General features: G+C 40.6%; 1 long non-coding RNA gene across 4 annotated transcripts; it reads right to left on the bottom strand.

Annotated features, from left to right (window-relative positions):
- Positions 1 to 11,457: 11,457 nt before the first annotated feature.
- Positions 11,458 to 22,971, bottom strand: LOC127910384 (uncharacterized). 4 transcript variants are annotated; one of them, XR_008074622.1, is made up of 6 exons: positions 21,869 to 22,222; positions 21,056 to 21,168; positions 18,713 to 18,854; positions 18,414 to 18,466; positions 17,998 to 18,139; positions 11,458 to 17,361 (listed from the first exon to the last, which is right to left on the bottom strand). It is a non-coding gene; the product is annotated as an uncharacterized LOC127910384 (long non-coding RNA). The 4 variants fall into 4 exon arrangements; XR_008074623.1 differs by lacking the exon at positions 11,458 to 17,361 and adding an exon at positions 22,291 to 22,971 and having other exon boundaries at positions 17,607 to 18,139; positions 21,869 to 21,983; XR_008074624.1 differs by lacking the exon at positions 11,458 to 17,361 and having other exon boundaries at positions 17,607 to 18,139; positions 21,869 to 21,983; positions 22,143 to 22,204.
- Between the last annotated feature and the right edge of the window lie 793 nt (positions 22,972 to 23,764).

Here is a 23,764-nt window from a genome sequence, read left to right as displayed (position 1 = left end):
CCTATGTCCTAAATCATTAATGAGCTCACATTCTAAGTTTGTCCTAAACATGTTCAACTGGTGTTTCGACTTGAGTGTAAGAAATGATGATGCTAAAAAAAAAAGGTAATTCAGCGCTAAGCTAACCAAACCGTCCAAACCTGGAAAATGCGGTAAAGTTTGACATTCAACTCTTTGTTTCTGCACTTTGACATTTAGCCCCCCTGACCACCTGAGTAACTTCATCATCTTTTTCTCTCTCTCACTCTGTCTCTCTCTTGTTCTTTATTTTATTCTACAAGTACCTCACTGTTTTAGACTTCCTCCGACCTTTGGTGTCAACGTTCGCTCACATGGCATTGTGGTTGCATCACTTCCTCATTGCAACCCGCTTTGGCTTGGCTGCATTGACACATGAAAGCCTGTGAAATGTTAACCAAGGCACAACAGCAGAGGGGCCACTGGCAACGTGAACTCAGTCCCTTCTCTCAGGACGGCATAGATGGCCCATGTCTTAGAATGTCACTAGGGTGTAGGCCCTATGAAATGCTCCGCTGTAGAATTCGCTAGCTACAGCAGCTGGCTGTTGCAGTCAGACATCGGACAATTATATTATTCACTGACAGTCCAGTTGGTGGTTATACATAGAGATTACCATTGGAGCCATAGAAAATCAAACTGAGGAGCAATGTCTCCCTTTCTTTTTCTCTCTCTCTCTCTCTCTCTCTCTCTCTCTCTCTCTCTCTCTCTCTCTCTCTCTCTCTCTCTCTCTCTCTCTCTCTCTCTCTCTCTCTCTCTCTCTCTCTCTCTCTCTCTCTCTCTCTCTCTCTCTCTCTCTCTCTCTCTCTCTCTCTCTCTCTCTCTCTCTCTCTCTCTCTCTCTCTCTCTCTCTCTCCCTCTCTCTCTCTCCCTCTCTCCACCCTCTGCTCTCTGAAGGCTTCCAGTTGTGTGGATTGTACTAAGCAACTCATCCTCTTCACTGAGACTTCAATGTACAATCTATCTATCTACCTGTGGTGATGTGTGAATTATAAATGTGGCTGTCATTCTCACATAAACTGTCACAATGGAATAGAGTCATTGGTGTTATGTGCGATGCGCCTCGGCATCAACCCTTCACTGATTTTATATGGGGGGGGGAAGAAATCGAGAGGCAAAGCCTGGAATCCCAGAAGGCCATAAGTAGCTTTACTTCACATCAGACTAATTACCATTTGCATGATTAACTCGACCAATTAGAATTAGTGGAGGAAGAAAATGATTCTTGGCAAGATGCAAACATGAATTAGTCATGAAAAATGTTTATTAATGTTTTGAGTTTTAATCCCCCCAAATACAATGAGATGAAAAAGAATATAGTGTGAATATGTGACGTGTTCAATAATCCTGGGCAGACATGGAAATAATGAGTGTCACTGGTTACACTGTGATTCATCTCCCCCACAATAACCTTCCCTGAGGAACACACACACACACACACACACACACACACACACACACATATACAAATGTACACACACAAGTGCAAACACGCACAAGTACACACACAAGTACAGACGGACACACACACACAGCCCCACCTCCAGCACCAAAGTCACCCCTTAAGAAATGCCTGCCTTATCCATCACCAAAGGCATCAGTTGCAACATAAACATTCCCATCCTGATTGATGAATCCACTCTACACAGATTATATGATTTATACACACAAAACCTGTAAAATATTGATGGTTGTGTGAGCATACAGTACACGGCTGCGACATCACAAAATAAACAACAGTAGCAGTGCAGTTGATGACAGTCTGGCTAACAGGACTTGTAGTGGTAGTTTCTGTGTGTAATGACATTACTGCTCCTACCAGTGCTGTATGTTTCATCATGGTGGTAATAGGATGCTAGGTAATGGTGGCTGAAACAGACTTTCACCTAACAAGGGAGGGGCACTGTCTCTGTCCCAAATTCAAAATGGCACCCTATTCCCTACATAGTGCACTACTTCCCTATTGGCCCTAGTCAAGAGTAGTGCACTATATAGACCTAGGTAATAGGGTGCCATTTGGGTAGCAGATATGTACGTAGGTGTTCTTTCACATTCTTCACACTTGTGTAATGCAGTGACACAACAAAGGAAGCTGGGTGGATACCATAACACTATAGCCAGTCTGAGATTAAACTGAATTATGCCAATGAGTTCATATGAATGTATTATTTGACCTATGGATGATCCGATGCTTGTCCAGAGTAAGTACAATAGTGCTTTATCAGTTTGATGTTTGTATGTTTTGAAGCTTACTGGTTGAAATATACAGGGTTTTGGTGCTGGGGCTTCAAATTGCTGTGAACCTCTCTCTCCTTTTCCATCTCTCACTCTTCCTCTATTTCCCTCTCTCTCTTTCTCACTCTCTTTCTGTTTCTCTGTCTCTCCTTTCCTCACTCCCTCCTTTTCCATCTCTCTCACTCTCTCTTTCTCTGTCTCTCCTCTCGACCCTCATTCCCCCTCCCATCAGGGCAAAATGGACTCTGTACAGAAGACCTCTGCAATTACAAGTGTTTGCTTCACCCCAAGGGACCCACTGTGAGACGGAAACATAAAATACAAAAAAAATATTTCCACATCATAAACACAATCTGCTCAGGAAGCTAGTTTTATAATGAGCATGTTCGCTTGGCTATGATCACAATAGGTGGATTAGAGGATTTCCGGGTGTTGTCATTGTGACTTTGTCATTGAAATATTGAAGAAAATGGGCCATGGAATACAAGTCCCATGCAGCTTTTCAATGAAACTAGCTTCACAACCAAACATTTGCACTATACATCTATAGCTAGTTTTATTGGTTGTGAAGCTAGTATATACAGTATATATATATATATTATAGAACATTTTACTGGACTGTGTGTGGTTTAAACTGAACTTGAAATATGTTCTTTGTTGTTTTATTTTGTTCACATTTAGATTCACCCCAATGTTAACCCTCAATGAATATTTGTGCATCAGTCATACATTGTTGAGTAAAGTTAATATATCCCGAGGTAAAGGTCTTTTATTTCTTCAACAGAGGAGTTTTAACGCAAAAGCACTCATTTCATTTGCTAAACTGAGTGGTAGCTACAAACAGTCTTATTGGGTACCAATTTAATCCAGCCAACATCAGAGTAATTGAATTCGCGCTCAGTTCAGAGCTTGTCTCTGGGAGATATTTTATCATAAACTCCCTGACAGTGATCTGAATGATCAAATATTACCAGAGAAGCACGGGCAACACAGCTCATCTGGGTTGCAATCTGCACCTTTTGCTTTATCTGACTTGTATGAAAATCTCTTGAGCAGAAAGGATATAGAGGAGACAATGATGTCCAGCACTAATTTAATAGCTTATTACCATAAGCCTGGTGCAATGCATGCATAATAAATGGTTGTATCTCACACGGCTAAGGCATATGGTTGGAGTCGGATTTTCGTCAAACTGTACCCCATTTGCATGATAGGATGTGAGAGTTGGATGGATTTGGGGATTATATAAAACACAGCCTGCATTTCCAGTTCATTGTACTGAAGAGAGGTATCACGTTCGCACAGATGGAGGGGAATTTGGAAACACTGCTACAGAGAATCAGAAAATGTGCACAGGAAAAAACACTTCAAAGGCGGCATCTTACATTTTTTTGAAGGATAATTTGTCTATTAGTTTCTGTGGTCCCCATTTCCTGTTTTTAAAAATGTGTTGCCGCTCGAGGCTAAATGTTAGCTATAGAGGAGAGTCCAATGTTTCTAGATAGTTCTAACAGTTGTTCTGAGACACTCATAGTCTTCCAATGATGTTGGATACTGTAGAAAGCTCTAGAAGTTACATTTACATTTCAGTCATTTAGCAGACACTCTTATCCAGAACAATTTACAGGCACAATTAACATTAAGTCCCTTGGTCAATGGCACAAGAACAGGTTTTCAGATACCTTTCGGTTACTGGCCCAATGCTCTTAACCAATGGGCTACCTGCCACCTTTACTCTGGTTCATTCCTAATCTATATTGTTAGATACTGTAGATCGCTCTAGATGTTCCTCTGAGTCATTCACAATCTGTTGTTTGATTCTGTTCAAGAAGTCTTTCCAGGCCACTCATAATCGGTTATTTAAAAAAATATTTCTAGAAGTAATTTTGGTGGATTAGGGTCATTTATAATCTCTATTGTTGGATACAGGTTGGAAGGTCATATCAGGACGGTGAGGACACTCATAATAATATAATATAATATTGTTTTGATAAAATGTCTAGAAGTCATTGCAGGGCAACATTTCTGACATCACCCAGGCAGTCAACAAACACCCAACTTGCAGTGGATTTGTGTATTATTCATGGTAATTCAACATGGTAAAGCAACTGACGTAGAGAGACACCAGCACAGTCTTTATTACGTACACTAGCTACAAAAGCACCCTATCAGGGATGTGCATTCCACTGGTTGACTTGACATAGAGTGGCACACAATTGGCCCAGCGTCGTACGGGTCTGGGTTTGGCCGGGGGAAGTCCGTCATTGTAAATAAGAATTTGTTAACTGACTTGCCTAGTTAAATAAAGGTTAAATACATAATGATATAATGTATACAATGTAGTATGCTTGTTCATGTTGTTTTTGTATCCCCTCATTGTATATTTGCTGTGTGGAAGTTATGTAGCCTTTGAATACGTATTTTACGCGGCATAAGAATTACCCTTCGGGACAATAAAGATCTATTTACATTCGTGTCTATGTATTCCTTATGAACAGTTATGGATTTCAGAGGTCACACCCTTCTAGTACAACTCCAGTCCAGTGACCAGCTGACTAGGGGCCGTTATTTCCCCATCCTCGTCTAATTAGCTGGTGCATGTCTCTCAATCCTTTCATCCAGCCTCATACCTGAGGGTCATTCCATATGTAAGCCACATTACCGTTCTATCAACCTCCTTTTCTTTAGGTGATCTGTGAAACGTTGCATAGGAAGACCTTGAAATAAGTTTTCATTAAAATCAGGCCGTACTGTCTTTATAGTCTTTGGGGGGCAAGGTAGTGTGTGGCTCAGTCAGTAGAGCATGGAGCTTGCGACACCAGGGTTGTGGGTTAATTTCCGCTGGGGCCACCCGTATGAAAATGTATGCATGCGTGCATAACTCTAAGTCACTTTGGATAAAAGCATCTGGATAATGGCATATTTTACATGAAATAGTCCACTAATCAAATGGTCTGAAAGCAGAATGACAATAGGCACGCGCTTTGAGGTTGTTTGTAAACATATTACATTTGCAGAAGGCAGGAGACCAGCTGTTGACATGCTACAATCAACAATCCCCAAACTGACCCCCCAAAAGGCTCACACAACGTTTACAACAGAATGGTGACATATAATGTAAACAAAAAAAGTTTGACTCAATCTTGAACTCTCCAACTGTGATTCTGGTTTCTATTAAAAGAGGCATTGCCGTCGTCCCGAGTCCTCTTATGAAATCATTATGGAACATGTCAGTTGGTATAACGTACTAGTTTCCTGTTGTCATGGGCAATCAAGAAGGTCTTAATGTCTGAATTTGCAGCCAGCCACAAATATGATGGGATAGGTAACGATCATTGATAGTGAAGGCAGGACCCCGTGGAAATACTGTGCTAATCTGCCCTGAGTACTCTGTATGACACAAAAACAAAACAAAATCCTGCGACAGGCAACTATCCAATAATGACAAATTATGAACTTTATATATTGTTAATCATAGTTTTGCCACCCTCATGCCTTAGTAACAAAATGTTAAAAGTTTAGTTTTCCCAGACACAAATTAAAGCTAGTCCTGGACTAAGAAAATGCTCAATGGTTTAATCTCAATTAGGTGTAAACAGGGTCCATGTCTAGCTTGAAGATAAACTTTTAGCCTTTCAATAAATAGGCCATCAAGAAACTGGTGAGTTTGTGTCCACCTTGTATTTCCTCATGTTGTAAAAACTAGCCACTGTTTACACAAAGTTAACACGCCAGCCCTAATGTCTATATTTTTCCACGAGTTTTGTAACTACACCACAGGAAAAGGGGTAATTTTTGCCCAAACAGCCTGCCCAAACTCTGTCCTCCAGCCTTGTCATTTTGGTTTAAAAGTGATTTAATTGTCATCTTCAAGAGCCGAATGGATTCTAAAATGAGATAGTCATGAGTCATTTTGTGAAATCATCTCATAAAGGTTATCAGTTAATTGCCATATTAGGCCATTAAACGGGGTTGAGGCTGAAAACATGGACCAATGTTTTGTCATGTTGTTTCACATGCTTTTAGGCCTTCATTTGACTCGATATGTCAACATGGTTTGACCAAAGCCATGCCATTTTCCTCTTACCAGTGACTTCAGCCAGGGACTTAAAAATGTTATAATTTGTTTTACTGAAGTAGGTTTCTATTTCACCAACAATTCACTAAACCTTATTCAATCAACATTTGTATGCAGAACCTTCAGTGGTGATACAACATTTTCTTCCTGAGCTGTAAGAATTAATGTTGTGATTAGTTTATCCAATCAATAGAACACAGTGTACTAACATTGTACCCCATAAAATATCATGTTGAAACTCCATGCTTTTGACAGAACAGGGAGCCCCTTCCCTTTAGAATACCTAAAAGCTCTATCTGTTTACAGCCTTACCATGGTAGTTTAACATCTTATAAAATGTGACACATCTCAAGCTGTCAAACATGTGACGATCTGGCACGATCATGTTTCTCATCAGTTTTCCTATAGCTCGGAAATGTTATTGTCACCAAAATTGTATTCTTGCTGTAGTTGCAGAGAGAGTCCCAACTTTGGCACTAAGGTACATTGACATGTATTATTCATCCATGCCACTTCCATTGTATGCATACTGTTGACTGTGCTCGTGCAAAATGAGAATGCACAGTGAGAAGATGGAATGTCTCATACTTCTACATTTATTGTTTTGTTCCTGAATTTCATATTTGGGTTAAAAAAATAGATTTGAGCTTTTTCACTACCAAGATTTCAACTGTGCGTTTCATGCTGCAGTGTAGATGTTCTAATATCGTGAAGGGGACTAAAAAGGAGAAAGAGTGCACACTAGTTCTGTATAACTTTACATGCTTGGCCATCATCAAATACATTAAACTAAGTCATAATATAATTGCTATACATGAACCTAGGTTAACTCAGTGCATATGAAACAAAAAATGCTTTGCCAGCTTCATTTGAACACAGTCTACACAAAACAAAACACTTTTTTTTATGTTAATTCATTCAATGCATGGTCCACCATAGTGGACTTGTCATAATACCTCAAAAACCTTGCTGTCAAACACGGAAATGGTTCCAATCATCTTTCCAGCATTCATTTTGCACATACTGAATTTTACAAACACTTCAAATGAAGTATGTGTTTGGTGTAGTCTTACCTTGGCGTTACATTTTGATAACAGTGTAATTCTGTCTTGGTCAAGGTGAGTTTTATCAGTATATTCACCTCCATTTACTCCCCAAATATTTAAATGCTAATTAGTAACAGAAAATACCTCAGCAAGACTACGAATTTGAGCGTCATCTTTAGCCGACACTGTCAGCCAGGGGCGCAACTTTGGTTTTAGAGGTGTGGGGGATATCATGTTTTGGGGGTATGATATTTGTATGTCTAATTTTCTCACTCATCATTATTCATGATTCATCTGGATTATCTGTAATCATGGTAGCATCCACAATGTAGAAGTGTTTGGAAACATATATTCTTATTTACAGTAAAAAAGTGACTCCAAAATAACACAATACATTATTTACTATTAATTTATATTGGGCACAAAATAATCTAAAACACAACAAAAACAAACAGCAAAATGTGTAGTGTCACGACCTTGGTGTAGTCATTGCATGCTATGAATGTGGGACCAAATATTTTTTTTTTACTACTATAATGCACATACAAGTGAATTGATTCCAATACTTTTGCTCCCACAAAATGGGGGGACTATGTACATAAATTGCTGTAAATTCTAAACGGTTGAAAACAGCCTCAAATTAAAGTATGAACTTTGATTGATTTCAAATACAAAGTTGAAGTACAGAGCCTAAAGAAGATAAAACATGTTTCGCTGTCCCAATAATTACAGGGCACTGTAATTCATATCATAGGCCTAATAGTACTGTAGAGCTCTTTTTACTTGCACACAATATAGCTGGGTCACCACATCCTGCCTCTAGCAGTCCACCGCCCTGCAGCGCCCCAACCCAACACAGCACATTTAGCTTTAGGGTCTTAGTGAAACATTCATTATTGAATTCAGGTGTTAGGCCAAGGCCAAAGGGACAACCAACAGTACGGCAGACCCCCAGGGCCAGGACTGAGCGGCCCAGCAGCATAAATAGGTATCTCCCTGACAAGGTCATGTTGTCAATACACTCCTTTTGTTGTACAATATTCCATATAAGTCATCCATACTATATAAAAGTTGCACAGTATACCTTTAGTCTTGTAATAAATCAAATCTAGTGATACATAACTTGACATTTCTGCCATCCATTGTGACATTATGGGAAGACAAATAACCTTACAATGAATTCCAATGCATTTCTTAACCGTTATAAATGCTTGGTTACACTGTTTCTTCTGACAACAGTCTCCAGTATCAACATTTCCAAGCAAAACAAAAAGAGGGAGAAGGGATAATCTGTAGACATGCTGAGATGAAAAAAATAATAATAATTCAGCCAGCCTTCACATATGTCCCCTTTTGTGTTTTACACTTCTAGCAGAGGAATTACATTTCTCAGTGCATGATATTCAGTTCAGAGATTTGAATCAGCAAGCGTTTGGTTATTGGCCCTTAACCACTAGGCTACCTGTCTGAGATTATATGAACATGACGGCATTCAAACATATCTGTATCCATTCATCATCATCATCATCAATAGTGTCTCCCAGGTCTTCCTCACATTTTTGTTTTACATGTTTTGTGTCATCGGGAAAAGCCTCTATCAACTTTAGAGGTTTGTCAGACTGCCTTAAAAAGTTTCAATCTTTGAAGCTTCTGGCTTGTCCAGTGTTTGCTGCACAGAGAATACAGTGTTGCATCTGCAAAAGTTCACCTCAGCACTTTCACAGACTGGTCTTCCCTGGTTGCCTGACCCTGCTGAGACCCTGTCACCATCCATTCCATCAACTCAAGATGGAATGTTATATCCATTTACTGGTTGTTATAATATACTGCAAAATTCACCTGAACTCCGTAGACTGGTCTTCCCTGGCTGTCTGACCCTGCTGGGACACCTGTCACCTGCTAAGACATGATGAGCATAGTGCTGTGTACTGACTGTGCACCATGACAGTGAAGCCAATAGAGCTGTTTATACCAACTGTGTCAGTGTCAAAAGTAGGGAATTAGCTAGGGAAACTAACAGATCAACAACGTTACATTGCTATACAGACTTTAATAAAAAATGACATTGCGCTGTCAAAAACATCAGAGTATCAGTCTTCAATCGTTTGGCCACTGGTTTCATTCAGGTCTAGTGTGATTGAGACAAAACTAATAGCTAGCTAATTAACTCACTAACTTTAGCTTATGTTAGCCAACTTTTGGCTAGCTCTAAATATCAACTGGCGAAAACTAGCCAAGTTAATTTCCTTCTGTTGACACACGACAAAACAAGCTACAAAACATTTCCATACACACAACAACTGTTAGATACGGCTGCCTTTCAGATAAAGCTGAAATGGCTGTGGTAAATACTAGCTAGCTAGTTCATTCAGTTCAGACAGAACTTCAGTTGAGAGGTGATGGAACATGTAATGCATTAGCTTAATTTAAATGTCAGTTGCATTACTAACTCAGCACTGGGAATATATATATTTTCAAACATCCGTTTGTCAAATAAAGAGTAGTCAGTTTCTGCTATGCTTGCTTTTACAACTCAGAGAAAAAGCAACAGCTGCCTCTGTTCGCATGCTCTGTGGTGTCTGCTCGGTCCTAAATCATGCCATCTGATACCGCCAAACAACCTACCCGACCGCTCTGAGGTATCCGCACGGTTCAAAATAATGTTCAGAATGTGGAGTCATGCCCCCCTATCTCCGATGAAAGATGTGCCCCTGCTGACAGCTACCGTTCACCAGTGCAATCATAGACCTTCTGTGCCCAATCCATGATGAATTGATGTGCTGTATTGAAATGAAATGAATAAAGTATTGACTCTTCTTACATCACTTTTCTCTGTTTTAGCTAGCCACTGACTACACATTGGCTAGCCAGTTAGCAGAGCAGTAGATCAAAACAATTATTTTGTTTTACTTAGCCTAGATAATTGTTTGTACAGTATGTCGACTTTGTTGTCTATTTCAGACCTTATGGAATTTTGATGAGGATAAGAGCATTAAAAGGGGAGAAGATCGCATTTTTCCAAATTTTGTTACGTTATCAAATTTTATTTGTCACATACACATGGTTAGCAGATGTTAATGCGAGTGTAGCGAAATGCTTGTGCTTCTAGTTCCGACAATGCAGTGATAACCAACAAGTAATCTAACTAACAATTCCAAAACTACTGTCTTATACACAGTGTAAGGGGATAAAGAATATGTACATAAGGATATATGAATGAGTGATGGTACAGAGCAGCATACAGTAGATGGTATCGAGTACAGTATATACATATGAGATGAGTATGTAGACAAAGTAAACAAAGTGGCATAGTTAAAGTGGCTAGTGATACATGTATTACATAAGGATGCAGTCGATGATGTAGAGTACAGTATATACGTATGCATATGAGATGAATAATGTAGGGTAAGTAACATTATATAAGGTAGCATTGTTTAAAGTGGCTAGTGATATATTTACATCATTTCCCATCAATTCCCATTATTAAAGTGGCTGGAGTTGGGTCAGTGTCAATGACAGTGTGTTGGCAGCAGCCACTCAATGTTAGTGGTGGCTGTTTAACAGTCTGATGGCCTTGAGATAGAAGCTGTTTTTCAGTCTCTCGGTCCCAGCTTTGATGCACCTGTACTGACCTTGCCTTCTGGATGATAGCGGGGTGAACAGGCAGTGGTTCGGGTGGTTGATGTCCTTGATGATCTTTATGGCCTTCCTGTAACATCAGGTGGTGTAGGTGTCCTGGAGGGCAGGTAGTTTGCCCCCGGTGATGCGTTGTGCAGTCCTCACTACCCTCTGGAGAGCCTTACGGTTGAGGGCGGAGCAGTTGCCGTACCAGGCGGTGATAAAAAGGAATTTAAAAAAAATTCTCATCAATCTACATACAATACCCCATAATGACAAAATGAAAACATTTTGCAAATGTATTACAAATAACAGAAATACCTTATTTACATAAATATTCACCCTTTGCTATGAGACCCGAAATTGAGCTCAGGTGCATCTGTTTCCATTGACCATCCTTGAAATGTTTTTACAACTTGATTGGAGTCCACCTGTGGTAAAATGCAATTGATTGAACATGATTTGGAACGGCACACACCTGTCTATATAAGGTCCCACAGTTGACAGTGCATGTCAGAGCAAAAACCAAGCCATGAGGTCAAAGGAACTGTCCGTAGAGCTCAGAGACAGGATTCTGTCGAGGCACAGATCTGAGGAAGGGGTACCAAAACATTTCGGCAGCATTGATGGTCGCTAATAATATATTGGCCTCCATAATTCTTAAATAGAAGAAGTTTGAAACCACCAAGACTCGTCCTAGAGCTGGCCACCCAGCCAAACTGAGCATTTGGGGGAGAAGGGCCTTGGTCAGGGAGGTGACCAAGAACCCAATGGTCACTCTGACAGAGCTCCAGAGTTCCTCTGTGAGATGGTAGAACCTTCCAGAAGAACAACAATCTTTGCAGCACTCCACCATTCAGATCTTTATGGTAGAGCGGCCAGGCAGAAGCCCCTCCTCAGTAAAAGACACATGACAGGCCGCTTGGAGTTTACCAAAAGGCACCTAAAGGACTCTCAGACCATGAGAAACAAGATTCTCTGGTCTGATGAAATCAAGCTTGAACTCTGTGGCTTCAATGCCAAGCGTCATGTCTGGAGGAAACCTGGCACCATCCCTACGGTGAAGCATGGTGGTGGCAGCATCATGCTTTGGGGATGTTTTTCAGCTGCAGGGACTGGGAGACTAGTCAGGATCGAGGGAAAGATGAACAGAGAAGTACAGAGAGAGAAAACCTCCTCCAGAGTGCTCAGGACCTCAGACTGAGACAAAGGATCACCTTCCAACATGACAATGACCCAAAGCCAAGACAATGCAGGAGTGGCATCGGGACACGTCTCTGAATGCCCTTTAGTGGCAGAACGAACATCTCTAGAGAGACCTGAAAATAGCTGTGCAGCGACACCCCCATCCAACCTGAGAGCTTGAGAGGATCTGCAGAGAAGAATGGGAGAACCCCAACAGATACAGGTGTGACAATCTTGTAGCTTCATACTCAAGAAGACTCAAGGCTGTAGTTTCTGCCAAAGCTGCTGAAACAAAGTATTAAGTAAAGGGTATTTTTCATTTTTTATTTATTTGTAATACATTTGATAAATTGTATAAAAACCTGTTTTTGCTTTTTCAATATGGGGTATTGTGTGTAGATTGATAAGGGAAAAAACTATTTTATCAAATTTAGAATAAGGCTGTAATGTAACAAAATGTGGAAAAAGTTAAGGGGTCTGAATACTTTCCAAATGAACTGTAAGTCTAGCCATGTGGAGAAGTGCAGCTATAGTGAGGGGAAACCTACCGGTTTGGTCAGGGCCAGCATGAGGGTTAAAGTTTATCCTGTCGGTGAATGTAGCTATTAAGTTAAGTTTGAGCATCATAGCAATACAATGTTTTCTATACAGCTGTCAACATTCTACAAGGAAAGAGACACTTATAAAATTATATATTAATTAACCAGATTACCCCAGATACCAGACTTAAATGAGTGACTGTTGTCATTGATGATAATGATTTTTTAAATTTTTTAAAAATCTATTGACATTCAGAATTATTGACTTTGTTCAGACATCCAGTTTTGGGTTGAATGTAGGCACACTTGATTACCGGGATTTGCCAAGATTTACTGCCAAAAAACAAATTAAATCAGATTTTATTGGTCACATACACATATATAGCAGATGTTATTGCGGGTGTAGTGAAATGCTGGTGTTCCTATCTCCAACAGTGCAGTAGTATCTAACAATTCACAACAATATGCACAAATCTAAAAGTAAAGAATGGAATTAAGAAATATATAAATATTAGGAGGAGCAATGTCAGAGTGGCATTGAGTAAAATACAGTAGAGTAGAAAACAGAATATACTGTACATATGAGATGAGTAAAGCAGTACGTAAACATTATTATTGTGACCAGGGATTCCATGTCTATGTATATAGAGCAGCAGCCTCTAAGGTGCAGTGTTGAGTAATCCGGTGGTAGCCGGCTAGTGATGGCTATTTAACAGTCTGATGGCCTTGAGATAGAAGCTGATTTTCAATCTCTCTGTTCCAGGTTTGATGCAGGCGAAGCGGGTGAAGAAAGTGTTTATCTTGTCCAGAAGCAAGACTTCGGTGTCCGCGACATGGCTGGTTTCCCTTTGTAATCTGTGATTGTCTGTAGACCTTCCTTGCCACATACGTCTCGTGTCTGAGCCATTGAATTACGACTCCACTTTGTCTCTATACTGACGTTTTGCCTGTTTGATTGCCTTACAGAGGGAATAACTACACTGTTTGTATTCAACCATTTTCCCAGTCACCTTGCCATGGTTAAATGAGGTTGTTCACGCTTTCAGTTTTGTGCGAAAGCTGCCATCTATCCACGGTTTGTGGTTTGGGTAGGTTTTAATAGGCACAGTGGGAACAACATCCCCATACACTTCCTGATGAACTCAGTCACCGTGTCCGTGTACACATTAATATTATTCTCAGAGGCAACCTGGAACACATCCCAGTCTGCGTGATCAAAACAATCTTGAAGCATGGTCAGACCAGCGCTGCCTATAGGAAGGGAGGAGAAAAAGGGAGTTGTGATCTGATTTGCCAAAGGGAGGGCGGGGAAGGGCAAGTAACAGTGGTCAAGTGTTTTTGCAGCGTGAGTACTACAGTCAATGTGTTGATAGAACTCCACCCGGCACAGCCAGAAGAGGACTGGTCACCCCTCATAGCCTGGTTCCTCGCTAGGTTTCTTCCTAGGTTCCGGCCTTTCTAGGGAGTTTGTCTTAGCCACCGTGCTTCTACACCTGCATCGCTTGCTGTTTGGGGTTTTAGACTGGGTTTCTGAACAGCACGTTGTGACATCAGCTGATGTAAAAAGGGCTTTATAAATAAATATGATTTATTGACTTCGGTACTGTTTTCCTCAAATTTGCTTTGTTAATTAATAACTTCTTATGGCTGGGGGCAGTATTGAGTAACTTGGATGAATAAGGTTACTCAGTCCCAGTTGCTAATATATGCATATTATTAGTATATTTGGATAGAAAACAATCTGAAGTTTCTAAAACTGTTTGAATGATGTCTGTGAGTATAACATAACTCATATGGCAGGCAAAAACCTGAGAAAAAAATCCAACCAGGAAGTGGGAAATCTGAGGTTGGTCGTTTTTCCAACTCATTCCATATTGAAGATACAGTGGGATATTGGTCATGTTGCACTTCCTAAGGCTTCCACAATATGTCAACAGTCTTTAGAAACTTGTTTGAGGCTTCTGCTGTAAAGGAGGGGGTCATTAGGGCTCTTTGAGTCAGTGGTCTGGCAGAGTGCCACAAGCTCGTGACGCTCGTTCACATGAGGTAGCTCGCGTTCCATTGTTTTTCTACAGACAAAGGAATTCTCCGGTTGGAACACTATTGCAGATTTATGTTAAAAACATCCTAAAGATTGATTCTATACATCGTTTGACATGTTTCTACGGACTGTAACGGAACATTTTGACATTTCGTCTGCTCCTAGTAAATGCGCTTCGTGAGTTTGGATTTGTTTACAATACATGCTAACAAAAGTAGCTATTTGTCATAAATGATGGACATTATCGAACAAAACAAACATTTATTGTGGAACTGGGATTCCTGGGAGTGCATTCTGATGAAGATCATAACGCACCAATGTATACTGACAATTTTTTATATAAATATGAACTTTATCGAAAAAAACATACATGTATTGTGTAACATGAAGTCCTATGAGTGTCATCTGATGAAGATCATCGAAGGTTAGTGATTAATTCTCTCTCTATTTCTGATTTTTGTAACTCCTCTCTTTGGCTGGAAAAATGGCTGTGTTTTTCTGTGACTTGGCTCTGACCGAACATAATCGTTTGTGGTGCTTTCACCATAAAGCCTATTTGAAATCGGTCACTGTTGTGGGATTAACAAGAAGTGTATCTTTAAAATGGTGTGAAATACATCTATGTTTGAGGAATTTTAATTATGGGATTTCTGTTGTTTTGAATTTGGCGCCCTGCACTTTCACTGGCTGTTGGCAAAATCAAATCAAATCCAATTTTATTTGTCACATACACATGGTTAGCAGATGTTAATGCGAGTGTAGCAAAATGCTTGTGCTTCTAGTTCCGACAATGCAGTAATAAGCAACAAGTAATCAAGCTAACAATTCCAAAACTACTACCTTATAGACACAAGTGTAAGGGGATAAAGAATATGTACATAAAGATATATGAATGAGTGATAGTACAGAGCGGCATAGGCAAGATACAGTAGATGGTATTGAGTGCAGTATATACATATGAGATGAGTATGTAAACAAAGTGGCATAGTTAAAGTGGCTAGTGATACATGTATTACATAAAGATGCTGTAGATGATCTAGAGTACAGTATATATGTATACATATGAGATGAATAATGTAGGGTATGTAAACATTATATTAGGTAGCATTGTTTAAAGTGGATAGTGATATATTTTACATAATTTCCCATTATTAAAGTGGCTGGAGTTGAGTCAGTGTGTTGGCAGCAGCCACTCAATGTTAGTGGTGGCTGTTTAACAGTCTGATGGCCTTGAGATAGAAGCTGTTTTTCAGTCTCTCGGTCCCAGATTTGATGCACCTGTACTGACCTCGCCTTCTGGATGATAGCGGGGTGAACAGGCAGTGGCTCGGGTGGTTGTTATCCTTGATGATCTTTATGGCCTTCCTGTGACATCGGGTGGTGTAGGTGTCCTGGAGGGCAGGTAGTTTTCCCCCGGTGATGCGTTGTGCAGACCTCACTACCCTCTGGAGAGCCTTACGGTTGTGGGCGGAGCAGTTGCCGTACCAGGTGGTGATACAGCCCGATAGGATGCTCTCGATTGTGCATCTGTAGAAGTTTGTCTGTAGAAGTTTGTGAGTGCTTTTGGTGACAAGCCGAATTTCTTCAGCCTCCTGAGGTTGAAGAGGCGCTGCTGCGCCTTCTTCACGATGCTGTCTGTGTGGGTGGACCAATTCAGTTTGTCTGTGATGTGTACGCCGAGGAACTTAAAACTTACTACCCTCTCCACTACTGTTCCATCAATGTGGATAGGGGGGTGTTCCCTCTGCTGTTTCCTGATGTCCACAATCATCTCCTTAGTTTTGTTGACGTTGAGTGTGAGGTTATGGGTGAACAGGGAGTACAGGAGAGGGCTCAGAACGCACCCTTGTGGGGCCCCAGTGTTGAGGATCAGCGGGGTGGAGATGTTGTTGCCTACCCTCACCACCTGGGGGCGGCCCGTCAGGAAGTCCAGTACGCAGTTGCACAGGGCGGGGTCAAGACCCAGGGTCTCGAGCTTGATATCGATCCCGTTCACGGGATCTCAGCCCTAAGAAGTTTTAAAATCCCCAGCTACAATAAATGCGGCCTCAGGATATGTGGTTTCCAGTTTGTACAAAGTCCACTGTAGTTCCTTGAGGGCTGTCGTGGTTCGGCTTGAGGAGGAATATACACGACTGTGACTATAACCAAAGATAATTATTTTGTGAGGTAATACAGTCTGAATTTGATTGTGAGGTATTCTAGGTCAGGTGAACAAAAGGACTTGCGTTTCTATATGTTATCACAATCACACTATCAGTAGTTAATCATGAAACATACACCACCGCCTTTCTTCTTCCCGGTGAGTTCTTTATTCCTGTCTGTACTGAGAACCCAGCTGGCTGTATGGACGGGGACAGTATATCCCGAGAGATGAATGATTCCGTAAAACAGATAATGTTATGGTCTCTGATGTCTCTCTGGAAGGACATCCTCTCCCTGAGCTTGTCTACTTTATTGTCCAGAGACTGAACATTAGCGAGTAATATACTCTGAAGCGGTGGATGGTGTGCACGCCTCCTGAGTCGGATTAGAAGTCCACTCCAAATACCTCTTCTCCGCCGGCATCTTGGAACCGCCTCTGGCGTAAATTCAATTGCCCTGGGGGGTACGAACAAAGGATATAATTCGGGAAAGTCGTATTCCTGGTCATAATGCTGGTGAGTTAACGCTGCTCTAATATCCAAAAGTTATTTCCTGTTGTATGTAATAACACAAAAAACTTTTGGGGCTCATAATGTAAGAAATAATACACTGAAAAACAAAATACTGCAAAGTTTCTTAGGAGCTAAAGTAGAGCTGCCATGTCTGTTGGCACCATCTGAAAAATAACAGCGAGAAACCGGTAAATTATAATAAATTATTTATAGGAAGTGCATTAAGTGAAATGGAACTGTAAAATGATATGCAATGTCTAAATCTGGCTTGTCTATGGCCTTCTCTCTGCCTGACCAATCATCAATACTCAGGGTGTGTACATACAGCCCATTTCAGCATGGAGCACAGTTCACAATGCATGTAGACCTATCATCTCATAATGGTAACTTTTTTTCTTGTGACAGGTAGGCCGACATTCGCTCCAGCATAGCCTATGCTACGGTAATATAAGGACCGAGTGCGCTTCTAATTAACACGTCTCCATCTGGCTTTCGGTGGTCACCTTGTTTTTTTAATGTAAAGATATACTGAGCAAAAATGTATATGCAACAGTTTCAAAGATTTTACTGAGATACAGACATTTCATTGATGCTTCTTCATTGTGTGGACCACCAAAGCCTCCATCACCATCACCATCACCATCCAGCGTGATAACCTCTGGCAGACTCATATTGCTGGAGATGAGGCGTTTTTCAAGGACCACATGTTCCCAAAGTTGGCACTGCAACAGTGAACATTTGTAAATATCTTATAGTTTATGCACATAAATCAGTTATCAGTTTTATTCCAATCAGTTTTTTGGGGGGCACTGGATCAGCTTTCTCGGGACGCCTCCTGTCAGTACCAACTGACAGTAATTCACACAAACACTATGCTCCCAGAATAGGTTATATTACATACAATTTATGCTCAAAGCAGCCAACTAAAGTAATGTAGTTAACTTTATCATGGGCACAGTGGGAATTTATATCTGTGACGTTCAAATCATTTCTTACCCCACATCTTACCCACTGAAGGCCCCAGTCATCCCTGCCTGTACGTGGCATTGCTGAAAAATAAGTGAACAATGAATAAAGATCATACAGAAATAATAACCTCCTAGAATATATTATATTACATTCAAGTTTTGCTCAAAGCGGCCACTGTAGTTCATCTCTGCACAGTATGTTAGTTTGTCAGCTAACGAGCCAGCCAGTTTAACTGGAATTATTAACTGAAAGTATTTACATTTTACTGACAATATTTAATATTAAGTGCCAACATCAAAGCAAGCAACATAAAAGCAAAAGGCTACCTGCTATTCCAGCATCTGGCATCATCCCACGTGCCTGGAACTTCAATGTTTCCATTGAACTCCAAATAAGTAAGTAGAGTTGGTTAGGACACAGCCTTTGAAAATCATCTGGAATGCTTAACCCTTGTGTGGTTTTTCGGGTCTGTGGGACACATTTTCAATGTTTACTCAAATAAAAATTATTCTATTAAATATTTGTTTCAACTTGACACTCATTTTCTGTGAAGAACATGTAAAAAAATTAAAATAATTTAGTGCACACTGTGCACCCCCCTATACATTTTTATTAAATATGTGGTGTTCGGGTCCACTGGACCCAAGGGTAATAAAATAGTGGAAAAGTGTGTGTGTAGGTGAAAACAAGTAAAAATGAAACAAAAAAGGTTTGCTGTTTGCCTTTACTTTGTCTTCCTCCTCCCTGATCCTGCTGTTTCAACATAGCACCATAGTCTGTCTCCCTGTCTCCCGCTTTTATCACACTCGTTACCCTTTGTAGTGTGTGAAACTACACAGTATCTTGCGGGAACCTGCACAATGTTACTTTGGAAGGTTAAGCATTTTCCAAATATGAGGATCATGTCTCTGTCAATTCAGAGTCTGACAGTGAGTTGGAAGAAGAGGATGAGATTGACCCTCAGCCAGCCCTGGGATGGCCCGTCAGCAGCCAACACCAGAACCAGCCCGCCAGCAGCCTGCACGAGGAGAAATATGAATGTAAAAAAAAAAAAAAAAATTAATGGTCTTCTTGACCCAGAATGGCTGCCAATGTGATAAGGATGCAAACAGGGCCGACGCGGATGGCAGTTACTCATGTGCAGGACATAAAGTCTTCTATTGAACTGTTCATCCCAGACACCATCCAGAAAATCATTCTGGACTGCATTCATTTGGAGGGAAGGAGTGTTTTTGGAGAGATGGACCAAACTCATTTACATGCATACTTTGGGGCTCTTATTCTTGCTGGTTTTCAGATCCAATGGGGAATCCACAGAATCCCTGTGGGATGCAGAAACTGGCAGAGAACTTTTCCGTGCAACAATGTCTATTTCCAGGATTCTCCGGTTCGTTAACCGAGACACCAGACCAGCTTGGCGGCAGAGACAAGCTAGCTGCAATCAGGTCAGTGTGGGAGAAGTGGGTGGTCTGACTCCCCTTTTTACAATACTGGGCCCAATGTTACTGTTGAGGAGCAGCTTATGCCATTTAGGGGCCGCTGCCCTTTCAGGTAGTACATACCGTCTAAACCCGCAACATATGGAATCAAGATCTGGGCTCCCGGTGATGCTGCTTCATCATATGCGTGGAACTTGCAAGTATATACGGGGAAGGCAAATAGAGGAGCCCCAGAGAAGAACCAAGGGATGTGGGTTGTCTTTGTATCTGGATGGCATTGAACCCAGATTGGGACAGAGGGAAGCACCAGAGGATACGTCTCTTTCTTGAGAAGCTAGGCAAGGCATTGGTAAGACCTCAAATCCAGAGGAGGCAACATATTCCAAGGAACCCAGCTTCTGCAGCCATCGTGAGGAGGATTCAGGAGGAGATTGCTGGGGCACCATCCATCCGACCAACAGAACTCCAATACTGGAAGTAAGTGTGAGTTATGTTGTTGCATGTGTGTGTGTCTAACTCTCCTACCTTGGCCTGCTGTAACTATATATGTGAATGAGTGAGATGTTAGTAAAATTCCTGAATTAAGTGATTTCATCATTCTAGAATGCAGCCATTAGCAACAAGAAGAAGCGCTGGAATGTGTGTGGACCCAAGAAAGACAGAACGACAGTATGCATGCATCAAGTGCAAGGAATACATTTGCAACACACACACAGTAAAACTCTGTCCCTCATGTGGTGTGTAGACCAGCTTTCATTTGTGTTCAATGGGGCTCATTTATCATTTCCATAAAATACTGTATGTAAAATTTGACCTTCCAATTTGTTCAGTTCAAAGCAATAAACATCAATAGTGTTGAAAACCTTGTTTAAAATATATATATTGAAGATAAACATGATTTACTCCACCCATGTCTTGATTACAATTGATTAAAAAATAATAATAGTATATCACATTTTTTTTTTTTTTAATTGTGCTTTTATTGATAAATGTGATCTAGCAGAGGTAAATGGCAAATATTAACAATCTTTTTTGTTGTTGTCTATATTGCTTGTAATTGATATAAGTCAACATGTAAGTATTAAGTATGAAGTATTTTTATGTAAATTGTTATGGCTGTATCGTTTTAAAAACCCGATAATGTTGTGGGTCCATCAGAACATTGGGTGAATAACAAAAACATGAACACCACACAAACGTTAACTAGAGAGATAGAGAGAGAGAGAGTACATCTAAGAATGGGAGAGCCATCACTACTAGCAGATCTCCTGGCTGGGGGTGGCGTTGATCATACACTGCTTTTCGTGGGGTGAGCCCGACGTTGCGCATGTCACGCCTCATGTCTAAAACAAGGAGAAAAGGGGACATAAAGGCCAATTTTTTACTACTCTGTCCGGCTAATTTGGCACATTGTCGACTAGCTCAGTCTGAAAAGTACTAGACTCAGGCAAGCTTCACTTCCATCCCTGCTGACATGTATAACTGACTACTGGTTATTTGATTAGCCATGTACAACAGATGCACTCATGGAACAAAACCACTTCTGTGTTTTATATGAGGAAAACACTGAGCCCACAAGTCCTTTGTGAGCTAGCTAACTTTAGCTAATGTAGCTGCCTAGCCAACCAAGGTGCCTAACTAGTGATATTTACCTCGCTAGCTAGTTAACATTAGCTCACCGTTGATGTAGTCAGACATGATAACTTACCAACTATCCTTTTCATGGTGCCTGCCTAACGTTAGCTAGCAAGTCTGACTACATGAACGGTGGGTTAACATTAACTAGCTACAGTAGCTAAATATCCCTTCCCTGGTGGGATAGCATAACACCGTGTGAAAAGGTATGACTACACAAACTGTGAACTAATGTTAACTAGCTGGCTAGCCCACTAAAGACTAGCTCACTATGCTAGCCTATGTTGGTTTTCTTTTTACTTGAAAGGAAGATAACTATTCAGTGGTTATCTAGCAAATTTGTATAAGCACCAAGCTAACCACATCTTTTGACCTAATCAAAATAAATTGCTAGCAAACAGGGCTTACCTTATCACTCGGTTCCAGCGATGCTTTACAGAGGTCGGAAAACCATGAAATGCATATGAGGTTAATCGGAGCAGTTGTTACACTCCGGTACATAAGCACAGAACCATTCTTGCTTCTGATCAATGGAGACACCTAAGGTTAGCTAGTTAGTTATAAAAGTAGGTCATTTGAAAGATGCTAAACAACAATACACACAACAAACACTCAAAATCAATTATTTAAACAAAACACTACAAAGGCTAGAATATTTACTAGTTATTCTATTTGCCTTTACTTGCTACGTTCCATGCTACTTGTTGCCATGAGTTTGCATAGAGAAATGTGGAGGTTTGGGGGGGATTACAGGCAAATATATTTATAAAAGTTACCTTGTCCGGGAGACATGGTTATCAAGCCAGGGTAAGCTTACACGAATCACATACCTTAAATGAAGTAATTCTAAAATCCCCTATGGAAAAATGAATGTTGGAAAAATAATTGGGACCATTTCCCTGTTTGACCGCTAGGTTTCATGGCTATTATGACTATCTGTCATGGAGGAAGTAATTTCTCCATACCACCATAGGTTTCAGATGTGGCCTAAGAGCTCTTACTGGAGGGGGGCTTGGGGGAGAATGGGGATATTCTGGAAATGAGGTGTGTTGAGAGAAATGGTTTGGGGAGGGAGTGTCCCCTCTAAGAGACAAGCAATATAAACTCACACAGAACTATGGTGTGGGAGACAAGAACCAGTTTCACAAAGTTTCCATCAGCAATGAAAGACCACTAAATGCATGGCTTCATGTCTGAGAGTGCATATTCAATGAACATTGTAATGTACCCAATGTTATAAAGGTACTTTGATATTACATTACTTAGGCATGTCAGTCAATGCTTTCCACAGAATGTTGGTTGATCCAGTGGTTATTCATTCTGAAGTATATAATTATAGAGCTGATTTGAATTGTACCAGTTTAATTGCACCAACATTGGCTTATTGAGGTTAGGCAACAGCATAACTAGGCCAAGTTCCTCACTATACATCACTTTGGATAACTTGCTAAATCACCAAATGAGGAAAATAGACAGATAGGAGCCTTGACATAAAAAAAACAATATACAGAGGAATTGCCTCTTTACAGTGCAGCAAGACAGATCTGTCTTTTTACAGTACAATGAAATATGGAAAAAACAGCGCTGGACATATTCAACCCTTAAGAGCAACCCTTTAAGTAATAATGACAGTGAGAAAAGTAGTGCATAATTGAAAATACTGATCAATTATGGATGATTAGAAAAGCTTTTAAATGCGCAATGGGAGGGGGAAGGGGATGAGACTAGCTATATAAACAGAACATGAAGAACAGAGTAATTGGAAAAACAGAGAAAAGTCCATTTGACATAAAGAAAACAGATTGAACTAGTGAACGAACCAATAGGATAGGACACATCTTGTGTCATGACATGTCATCAAAACATCTACGTAGAAGTCATGCATTGGTTTAGGAGAGACATGACTCTTTTGTGCTTTTCAAGGCCACTAATATGTCTTTAAAATAGCTCATATTTTTGATCATTTCTTTTAATCTCTTTTGATTGAGGATTTCCTCTTTGTCAACCTTTGGTCTGCACGTCCACTCCGATAACTCATTTTCAATGCGATCTAAAAGATGACAGGTCTCTCTCTCAATATCCCACTGCCCCAGGGCAGTGATTGGGGACATTGCCCTGTGTAGGGTGCTGTCTTTTGGATGGGACATTAAACGGGTGTCCTGACTCTGTGGTTACTAAAGATCCCATGGCACTTATTGTAAGAGTAGGGGTGTTAACCCAGGTGCCCTGGCTAAATTCCCAATCTGGCCCTCATACCATCATGGTCACCTAATCATCCCTGCTTTGAGCTCCCGAGTGGTGCAG

This window comes from Oncorhynchus keta, chromosome 21 (assembly GCF_023373465.1).
Source record: "Oncorhynchus keta strain PuntledgeMale-10-30-2019 chromosome 21, Oket_V2, whole genome shotgun sequence".
NCBI lineage: Eukaryota > Metazoa > Chordata > Actinopteri > Salmoniformes > Salmonidae > Oncorhynchus > Oncorhynchus keta.
This window is presented reverse-complemented; position numbering and strand designations above follow the sequence as displayed.